The sequence below is a fragment of the Coenobita brevimanus genome, chromosome 8 (genome assembly GCF_032717465.1).
Source record: "Coenobita brevimanus isolate Jiangsu-jjx chromosome 8, ASM3271746v2, whole genome shotgun sequence".
Lineage (NCBI taxonomy): Eukaryota > Metazoa > Arthropoda > Malacostraca > Decapoda > Coenobitidae > Coenobita > Coenobita brevimanus.
In genome coordinates this window covers 9,841,480-9,852,349 of record NC_136961.1, presented here as the reverse complement: position 1 = coordinate 9,852,349, position 10,870 = coordinate 9,841,480, and the positions used below count along the sequence as shown (strand labels likewise).

The window sequence follows — 10,870 nt, the reverse complement described above, 5'->3', positions numbered from 1 at the left end:
TCCCTCAGCTGAACAAAACTTATGGTTGATAAGGGGCATGATTTTTGGCTATTAGGAGACGCCAAACTTGACTCATGACTTCTAAAAGACATCAGGTTCGTGTCTTTTCCATCACTATATTAGCATCGGTGGTTCAGCGGCAAACTTGTCCCTTCAAAAGCGGAAGGCCCTGGTTTTATTACCGACAGATGCACGTTTTAAGCAAAACGAAGTCAAGAAATGATGTAGAGGGTGGATCACAATGGACTTCGTAATAAGGAAGGTTAACGTGGAAACGAAACGTGTGTACTCCAATGGGGCTTGCGTTTAACTGAATACTTGTTTGTTCAGCAAACGTTAGAAGGCAGTGTAAAGCCTGACCCCTATTGAGATTGCCTACTTATGATGGGGAAGGTGACAGAGTACATGTCTGATTTGGGATAAGACACTGACGATAAACCAGAATAAGCCGGCTTAATATACAGCGTAGGACAGAGGTCTGCGTGCAGGAGGTTGTTCTTAAAAGAAATGAAGGACAGTGTAGCCGGTGCGAAGAAATACCGAATCGACAGTCATCTACCGAATAGGCACCGAATCGGCCGAGAATTGGTGCATTTAATAGGAAAATATTATCATTATTACCACAGTATAGGTTTATATACACCTAATTATCTGAAATTCGGTCAAAATATTGCGGTTAATTCAATTTATATGGGGATAAAAAGTATAATATTTTCCAATCAAGAGTGCCAATTCGACAAATGACCGTCGATTCGGTATTTCGTCGCAACCGTCGTAACTCTTCCACTTCCTTCACGCCTTACAACTTCCCTCCTCCCTCCATACCTAGCCCATCCATTTATTTTCCTCGACCCCTTCTTACTCGTCCCTCTCCTCCTAGCGTACTTCCTTTGGTGCTGTTCTTCCATCATTCTTTAGTTTGGTTATTTTTCAAATGTTTGGTTCCTGAGAACCTTTTTCGTTTTCTTTAATTTAGGTTCTTTATTTACCATTCAGTATAAGTCGTAACACTCGTTCGTTCGTTCGTTGAAAGATTCCCTGCACATATAGTGGAGGCCGGGCCATGCATTAGCCCGGTCAGTAGTGTATGGGCTAATTAAAAAACAATAAGTGGGGAGGACAGGACCTGGGGATTGCCCAGCACACACGTCCTGTCTCCTGACTGGCTTTGTGGTGTGTGTCTCCTAACACTCTGGGGAGCACTGTACTTGAAGGCGAAGCACTGAAGAGTGCATGAGAGCACGAGAAAACAAAAATCGGTATCGTTGGACATAGTAGGTATAGAAGTAATTATTATTACAAGCACAATAATGAACAAAGACATACAATGGCACATACATGGTACAAGGTTGTTACAGTAATTGCACTGGTTTACAAAAAAAAAAAAAAAAAAATCTGAGGCAAGCATTTGAATAGGTGTTTTTGACTAATTTTGATATACTTAATTCAAATTTCTAAACAGTTTTGCTCTGTCACCTCGAGTTTTTTTTTTTTTTTTGCTTTCACATATACTTTTCTTTATTATAATGCATATATTTATAATATAATGAGTTTATTTCATATATTAAAATGGCATATTACCGAACGAAACAAGACAGACACAGAACACTGACAGAACTAAATATTACCATTACTTGGATATAAGCATATATACACACCATAGTACTACAGACAGTCAGAAGTGAGTTTTTTTGGACGGTCTGGTGTACTTTGCCTCTGGGATGTCGCGCAGGAGCATCCAGCAGAAGTCCCCCATCATGCTGGGGTTCCACTTGCCTTGGTAGTTACCCTCCATCTTAGTAATATCTTGGTGGAACCTTTCTCCATGTTCTTCACTTACTGCTCCGAGGTTCTGGGGGAAGAAGTTGAGGTGGGAATGGAGAACGTGAATCTTGAGAGACATTCGGCACCCCATATCCTGATAAGCCTGCAACAACTTCTCGACACGCTCTTGGTAATCTAGTGCCTGTGTATTACCAAGGAAGCAATGGCAGACTACCTTAAATGCTTCCCATGCTGTCAATTCCTTCAAGGTGAGCTTCCCCTTGAATACCTCATCCTTCAGCACCTCCCGGATCTGAGGTCCGATGAAGTTGCCCTCCTTGAGCCTAGCAGAACTGAGAGCTGGGAACAGAGTGCACAGATGTTGGAAGGCAGCGCCATCCTTGTTTTATGGCCTCCTTGAAATTCTTCACAAGGCCAAGCTTGATATGAAGAGGGGGAAGAAGCATCTTGTTCATGTCCACCAGAGGATATTCTTGGGCACTGTGTTTCCCAGGCACGAAAGTGCTCCTAGACCCCGAGTCCTTCTGCGTGTAATGCTTGACATGTTTGATCTTGTTGTGGCACGCGTTTTAAACCAAGTTCCAAGAAAATAGGACGGTAAATGGATTTTTGACGAATATTTTAGGTCTAGGCCTATATGGATACAAGTACATACATGTATACATGTATATCTCAAAAACTAGAGGTGATGAGTGAAAACGGATTTCGAATCTGAAATCAGCACCCCAAAATTAGGTTAGAACACCTACTTTCATGAATGCCTCAGATTTTTTGTAAACCAGTGTTATCATTACATGTTTTGAGATGAGTAAAGTGATATATTGATACACACGTATGTAAAAACGTATGCAGAAAGAGGCACATATGCACACATACACACACCTATATATGTATACATTCAGGCACATGTAGCCATAGACATACTGCACGTACAGGATAGGTACGTGTGTATAAAGATATGGGTATGTGTACAGGCGTGCATACATATACATATGTAACAAGCACATATTCTTATGTTATATTCATATACAGTATACAGAGCCCATCTCTTCATCTTTTGTTTAGTTATCCCTTAGGTGCAGAAAACGAATGAAACATAATACAGGGCTGACTTTAGCTGAACTCTCGTGACGGGGAGAAAGCAACCGTGACTCGGGACTTCAGGAGAACGTCAAATTCGCGTTCTTCCCTATGATTTCATGAGCATCGGTGGTTCAGTAGTAGAATTCTCGCCTGCCACGCGGGAGGCCCGGGTTCGATTCCCGCCGATGCACGTTTTGAACGCAATGAGTTCAAGATTGTATCTGGCACAATCAGATGGTGAAAGACTAGGGGATGGAAGAAAGGACTGGATATTTAGCAAGGACAAAGTGCAACAGGATCCTATGTGCTGAAAGGTGGCTTCAGGTGGAATGAAGGCCTGTATGTTCAGCAAGGATGAAGTAGTAGTTTCATGACATGAAGGTGTCGTGGTATGCAATACAGGATTATAGCCAAAGTATGTGCTATCGGCTGGTTTGGCATTCAGTGAAGGACTCCATTCCCCACAAGAAAGTAACATAGTAAATTCATCAATACAAAGCAGGGTCATCAATCCCGGCCTGTAGTGCACGGGTTCTTAACCTGGGGTCCATGGACCCCTTCGGGATTCATAGATGGGCTTTAGGGGGTCCATGAAGGTCAGAATAATTGAGAACAATTTAGCGATATTGCATGATGTCGTTTGGCATCATTAGATGAAAAAGAAAAAAAAAAACTCGAATACATGAATAATTCTGCTGTTCGTTGACACAAGCCTACCCTCGTCTGGCAAAGCGAGCTATTGGTGCACTGATTACGTTTGCTACTACATACCTTTGTGAGTCAAGGTTTTCAGCGCTTGTTTCTATCAAAACGAACAGAAGAAATCAACTGGATGTCAACGATGTTATGGGTGTTGCCTTGTTAAAGACCACTCCACATTTTGTCTCCTTATTCAGGCCCAAGAACATTGAAACGAACTTTCGAGCTGAATTAAAGTTTTGTTTGGTTTAATTTCCCAAAGTTGGATGTATTTCATTTTTTCATCGAGTGGCCATTAGTTTTTACATGAAAAACAGTGAGAAACATAATTCTTGTAAAGTGCGTTTTGTACTTTGTTTATGTCATACAGTGCGTGTGGTAGTTTTCAGTAAAATAAAGTATATTAATTGCATACAAAATGCTGTGTTTATGTGCATTTTTGTAGGGAAGGGGTTCATAGCTTTCACCAGATTCTCGAAGGGGTCCGTGACTTCAAAAAGGTTAAGAACCACTGCTTTAGTGAATCCCGTCAATGTAAGACAGTTAATCTGAAGCAGCAGAGAGATAATCACTTTTCTAATAACAGCAAAAGAAGTGTTTTGGGTTAGTGGGGTCCAGAGGTTTAGGAGTGTTATAACCGGTTACATCGTGCCTAATGGAAATTTCAGCCCCCTTTGAGACAAGTGGCTGTTTTTTTTTTTTTTTTTTTTTTTCAATAACAGAACAGAGGAAGGAAAAAGAAATGAATAAAAAAAAAAAAAATCCATGCAAGGTGTCCGCTGTTCATAATATATCTGTAACAGTTAGACTTGAACAGCAGTAGGTTGAAGTCTGGAGGGAAACAACTCTGGGGAAGCGAGTTCCAGAGAGATGCAGTTCGGGGAATGAAAGAATTCTGATAGGCAGAAGTTTTGCAGTATGGCTGAGTGACATTTCTGTCATGAACGCTGCCAGCTGCCCGTGTAGCACGAGGGAAGGCATGGAGAGGTGGCACCATGGACGCAATTTCGACTGAGCATTTGCTGTAGAAATATCTGTAAAATAACGCAAGGGAGGCAACGTTCCTTCTTACTTGTAGGGGAGGTAGGTTATTAGTTATAGCAGGGTTATTAATAATTCTAACAGCCTTGTTCTGAATTTTGTCTACTTGTTTTCATGCAACCTCTCCACATTCATTCCACAAGGGTGAGCAATATTCAAGCTGAGAGCGCACATGACTCTTATAAATGATAACTAACTGCTCGTCAGTGAAGAAGTTACGAACTCTGTACAATAATCCAAGTTTCCTTGAGGCAGTTTTAGCAAGTGATCTGACATGAGAGGTCCAGCTGAGGGCATTGTTAAGCGAGACGCCGAGAATTTCAATACTTTTGGAAATGGGAATATTTGTAGCAATGAAGGTAACATACGATTCTGGCAATACTTGCCTATTAGTAAACTGTATATATTTAGTTTAGCTAGCATTAAGTGAGACAAGGTTGTTTTGTCCCCATTCACTGATCGTGGATAAGTCTTGATTTAAAGAGATGGCTGTACTGAGGTGAGAGTTAGAGATATCGGACTTTGCAAATGAATGTCTGAGTGTGAATGAACTATGAAGTGTTGAGTCATCTGCATATGAATGGATGGGATTGTGGTTGACAGATAAGAGATTATTAATATGAACGAGGAACAGGGTTGGTGCTAGAACTGATCCCTGCGGCACGCCGGCGTTAACTGAGTGGAAAGTGGAATAACATCATCTACTTTTAATCTTATTTTTCTATTGCTGAGATATGAGGAAATCAAAGGAACAAAAGAGTTTGGTCCATAGCAAGGGAGTTTGGACAACAGGCAACGGTGCCACACTCTGTCGAAAGCTTTAGAAATATCCAGGGCTACTGCATGAGTTTCACCATGTAGGTCAAATGATTGATGGATGGTATGAGTTAGGAGATTGAGTATGTCAATGGTGGATCTTTCATGGCGAAAACCATATTGTCTATCACTAATTAAGTTGTTGGATTCAAGATGTTTAACTATGTGCTTATTAATTACAGTTTCAAAAACCTTACCAAGAGAAGATGTGACAGCTATTGGTCTGTAATCAGAGGGGTCAGAGGAACTTCCTTTCTTTGGAATTGGGTGGATATTGGCTTCTTTCTACGAATTAGGGAATGAAGAAGTACGTATGCATAGTCTGAATAATTTTGCAAGAACAGAGGCAAGTTCTGGGGAACACTTTTTCAAAACAATTGGTGGAATTCCATCTGGAACTGGAGCTTTGTTGGTAGGTAAATTATCTAGGATGGATTTCACATACCTTGTCTGTATCTTAAGTGGAACAATGTCGGGAGAGGCAAGTTCTAGTGCTGGAACATTCTGGCTGGCTTCCTCTGAGGTAGAATTTCTGGCAAATGTACTGGCAAAGATATCTGCTTTCCTACGTGGGTCATTAGTAATGTTGCCATATGGAGATTTTACTGGGGGAATGGATGATGACTTGTTAAAGTTATTATTGAAAGAATTGAGAGTTGACCAGAATATTCTATTGTCATTAGGGTTGTTAAGTAGTTTTGATGCTTGGTTTTGAAGGAAGTTTGATTTAGCAAGATTTATTACAGCTTTTGCATGGTCTAGCAATTTTAAATTGAGAGAGTGATTCAGATGTTTTTGATTTCAGGTAATAGTTATATGCTGATGACTTTTGGGCTGTTACTCTGGCACCGTTGCTATCAAACCATTTTGGAGAGTTCGATCTTTTAGTGAATTGTTGACTTGGTATGAATAAATCCATACCAGCTAGTACTAAACCGCAAATGTGGGACTGGGTAGAACTGACATCGCTAGAGAAGAAAGAATGCCATGGAATGTCAGCAAGATAATTTCTAAATTCATCCCAGTTTGCCCTATCAAAGTGCCATCAGGTTCAGAATGGGGAGGTTTGGGGGGGCTAAGTAATGAGGCTTTGATGAGACTGTGGTCAGAGGATCCAACTGGAAACAATACCTCTATCCTGTACTGATCTGGATTATTTGTCAGGGACAGATCCAAAAGATGGGCATTATGGTCAGAATTATCTGGTATTCTGGTTGGTTGCTTTACCAGTTGCGTGAGATTAAACGATTCTGCAAACAGCTCGCACTCTAGACCAGCATCGTCAGTCCTGGCAGAGTGCAATAACCATTCAACATTATGTATGTTAAAATCACCCAAGATGGTAATTTCGGTGTTAAGGGCAAGATTAAGGTTACTCAACTGTGTGGAAATGGAATCAAATACACCGGGTTCAGAAGAAGCACTGGGGGAGCAATAAACTACACAGATATATTTGGTGATATTTTGATACTTTAGTTTATACTGTGAGTAATCAAAACTGCGTGAAGTGAAGTTTAAAATGGTGTCAACTGCATATTGGGATTTCATATAACAACAGGTGCCACCCTTATTACGGAAGCTTGTGAGGAGATTGTAACCAGGGAAACAATATGAGGATATTTCAGTAGTCAATGAGATTTGTGGTTCTGTGAGGAATAAGGCCAGAGGGGTTATGGACTTAAGGCAAAAATGGACTGAATTAAAGTTGGTATTAAGCCCAAAGATGTTGATGAAGAATAATGCGGCATTTTCACTTCTCCGCTGACGAGCATGGCCTGAAATCGCACTATTCGCTGCTGGCACAGTCGCTTAATGGCCACAGAACAAGATAATACATCATTTATACATCATTTCCTTTCCATTTCATCAGTTTCATCAGTCAGCAACACGTTTTACTACCGATCTCCTGTAGGAGGTACGGATTCCAAATCATATGGGGGGAGTTTTCTGCCAGCCACTCCAGGAACTTGGATGTTTCGAGGGGTTGCGTGCTGCCTTGGATTGAGGACACAGCTTTTGTCAATGACTTTTTTTTATAATGCACAAATGAAGGAAGCCAGAGCCAGGAGCACGATAAAATTGTTCCCTCCAAGAACAGGGAGCCAAATTTTTGATCAGTTCTTTTTGAGATGCAGCAAGTGATGATTCAATGGACCATTATTGAGCCTAGGTAAGTTGACAGAAACTATGCAAGACTGTCGCTCTGGATGGAATAAAGGCATGTAATTTATATGTCAAAAGAATAACATTTATAATACTGTTTTGCTAAAGGTTCTCTCTGGAACAAGTAGACCCATGCGTTGCAGGGGGACTTTAGATGGAATGAAGGCCTCTTAGAGAATATGAAAGCTGTGCTGGTATTACCATCAGATGCAAAATGAAACAACAACTGAAATTATTAGCTATATTACATGTTTTTTATTTAGGTACGAATTAGTCCACTGCTCAATTTTAGGCAACTACAGGAGGTCCATCTATTTCTTCACGTCTGTTTAGGTTCATTTAGGACCAGTTCGGGTCCTTCACATTCAGGTTCAGTTACACCCATTACCATGAGATTAGATTTAATTTAAAATGAAATACGCCACTTCAGGTTCATTCATGATACTTGTATGTCATCCATGTCTTCACAACGATTCCGTTTCAGTCGCTTCAGTGTCAGTTCAGTTTCATTGCTCTCCGTGGTCTTTCCTCATCAGCACCTCAGCTCTCCTTCCCCCTCCCACCTTTTTTTAACCTCTTTTCTTCCTTTCGATACCACACTTCCCACTCCCTCCTTTCGTTTTTCTACCCCACCCCTTCCCTTCCAGAACCACCCCTTTCCCTCTGTTCCTTTCCAGTCCCTCCTTGCTCCTCCCTCTCGCACTTAAATATTTGTTTCAATGATGTATTCAATATCTCCTCACTTAAGTTGTCCCTCAAATCCTCGTATCATCTGGGTCATTTTTCGCTCTATAAATAAGTCACCCCGCAGCTGAAGAAAACTTACTGTAGAAAAGGGGCATGATTTTTGGTAATGAGACGAAACCAAACTTGACTCATGACTTCTAAAAGACAGCAGGTTGGTATCTTTTACATCACTAATTTAGCATCGATGGTTCGGCGGAAAACTTCTCCCTTCAAAAGCGGGAGGCCATGGGTTGATTACCGGCCGATGCACGTTTTAAGCAAAACGAAGTCAAAAAATGATGTTGAGGATGGATCACAGTGGACTTCTTAATAAGGAAGGGTAACGTGAAGACGAAACGTGTGTACTCCAATGGGGCTTGCGTTTAACTGAATACTTGCTTGTTCAGCAAACATTAGAAGGCAGTGTAAAGCCTGACCCCTATTGAGATTGCCTACTTATGATGGGGAAGGTGACAGAGTACATGAGTGATTTGGGATCAGAGAAAGAAGTTCAACTAGAAAAAGCCGGCTTAATATACAGCGTAGGAGAGAGGTCTGCGTGCAAGAGGTTGATCTTAAAAGAAATGAAGGACAGTGTAGCCGGTGCGACTAAATCCCGAATCGACAGTCATCTACTGAATCGGCACAGAATCGGCAGAGAATCGGCGCAGTTAATAGGAAAATATTATCATTATTATCACAGGATAGGTTTATACACACCTAAGTATCTGAAATACTGTCAAAATATTGCGATTTGTTTAATTTAAATGGCGATAAATAGTATAATAATTTCCAATTATGAGGTACCAGTTCGGTAAATGACCGTCGATTCGGTATTTCGTCGCAACCATCCTAACCTCTTCCACATACCTCACCGTTTACAACTCCCCTCCTCACTCCTTACCTACCCCATCCATTTATTTTCCTCCATCCTTCCTTACTCCTCCCTCTCTTCCTCGCATACTTGCTTTCCTGCTGCTCTTCCATCATTCTTTAGATTGGTTATTTTTCAAATTTTTGGTTCCTGGGCTTTTTTGTTTGTTTTTTTTTATCTTTATTTTCGTTCTTTATTTACCATTCAGTACAAACCCCAACAGTCTGGGGAACACTCATGTTGAAGGCCAAGCACTGAAGGATGCATGACAGCAGGAGAAAAAAAAAATCGGTATTTTATGGCACAGCAGGCATGGAAGTACTTATCATTACAAGCACAATGATGAACAAAAACATACAATGGCACATACATGGTACAAAGTTGTTACAGTAATTATAATTACATGTTTTGAGATGAGTAAAGTGGTACATGGATACACACGTACGTACATACGTATGCAGAGAGAGGCACAGATGCACACATACACACACGTATATATCTGTACATATATGTACTTATTCACGCAGAAGTAGCCACTGACATAATGCATGTACAGGATAGGTACGCATGTATAAAGATATGGGTATGTGTACAGGCGTGCATACATGTATATATGCAACATACGCACATGTACTTATGATATATTCATATATACAGAGCCCTTCTCTTCATCTTATGTTTAGTTATCCCTTAACTGCAGAAAAAGAAAGAAACATCATACAGGGCTGACGAGTTGAACTCTCGATAAGGGGAGAAAGCAACCTTGACTTGGGACTTTTGGAGAACGTCAAATTTGCGTTCTTCCCTACGATTTCACGAGCATCGGTGGTTCAATGGTAGAATTCTCGCCTGCCACGCGGGAGGCCCGGGTTCAATTCCCGGCCGATGCACGTTTTGAACCCAATGAGTTCAAGATTGTGTCTGGCACAATCAGATGGTGAAAGACTAGGGGATGGAAGAAAGGACTGGATATTTATGAAGGACAAAGTGGAACAGGATCCTATGTGCTGAAAGGTGGCTTCAGGTGGAATGAAGGCCTGTATGTTCAGCAAGGATGAAGTGGTAGTTTCATGACATGAAGGTGGCGTGGTATGCAATACAGGATTATAGCCAAAGTATGTGCTATCGGCTGGTTTCGCATTCAGTGAAGGAATCCATTCCCCAGTAGAAGGTAACATAGTAAATTCAGCCATAGAATGCAGGGTCATTAATCCCAACCTGTTGTGAATCCCGTCAACGCTCGACAGACATTCTGATGCAGCAGAGAGATAATCATTTTTCTAGTAACAGCAAAAGTAGGGTTTTGCTTTAGTGAGGTCCAGAGGTTTAGGAGTGTTATACCCGGTTAGATCGTGGCTAACAGAGATTTCAGCCCCATTTTAGACAAGTATCTGCTATTTAAGGTCAGAACAAGATAATTCAACATTTATACGTCAATTCTTTTCCAATTCTTCAGTTAGCAACTGTTTTTACTACCGATCTCCTGCAGCAAGTAATCATGTTTCGTAGGGTGGGGTGCGGCCTTGGATTGAGGACACAACCATTGTCAATCACCTTTTTTTTTTTTTTTAATGCAAAACTGAAGGAAGCCAAAGCCAGGAGCCCGATAAAATTGTGCTCTCTAAGAAAGAGAGAGAGAGAGAGAGAGAGAAAAAAAAAAGATAACAGAGAGCCAAGTTTATG

The 10,870-nt window shown here is 41.0% G+C and overlaps 1 non-coding gene across 1 annotated transcript; it reads left to right on the top strand.

Annotated features, from left to right (window-relative positions):
- The first annotated feature begins 10,006 nt into the window (after window positions 1-10,006).
- On the top strand, window positions 10,007-10,077 carry TRNAG-GCC (transfer RNA glycine (anticodon GCC)). The gene has a single exon. It is a non-coding gene; the product is annotated as a tRNA-Gly (tRNA).
- The last annotated feature ends 793 nt before the right edge of the window (window positions 10,078-10,870 follow it).